The sequence below is a fragment of the Herpailurus yagouaroundi genome, unplaced genomic scaffold (assembly GCF_014898765.1).
Source record: "Herpailurus yagouaroundi ecotype Mexico unplaced genomic scaffold, PumYag 186, whole genome shotgun sequence".
Classification (NCBI taxonomy): Eukaryota; Metazoa; Chordata; class Mammalia; order Carnivora; family Felidae; genus Herpailurus; species Herpailurus yagouaroundi.
In genome coordinates this window covers 32,279,027-32,279,273 of record NW_024412417.1, presented here as the reverse complement: position 1 = coordinate 32,279,273, position 247 = coordinate 32,279,027, and positions in this window count along the sequence as shown.

Genomic DNA, 247 nt, shown 5'->3' with positions numbered 1-247 from the left:
AAAATAAAATAAAATAAAATAAAATAAAATAAAATAAAATAAAATAAAATAAAAAGCCCTGGGTGGCACAATCGATTAAGCATCTGACTCCTGATCTTGGCCCAGGTCATGATCTCACGGTACATGAGTTTGAGCCCGCATCAGGCTATGCGCTGATGGTGCGGAGCCTGCTTAGGATTCTGTCTCTCCTTCTCTCTGCTCCTCCCCTGCTTGCGCTGTCTCTCAAAGTAAATAAATAAACTTAAAA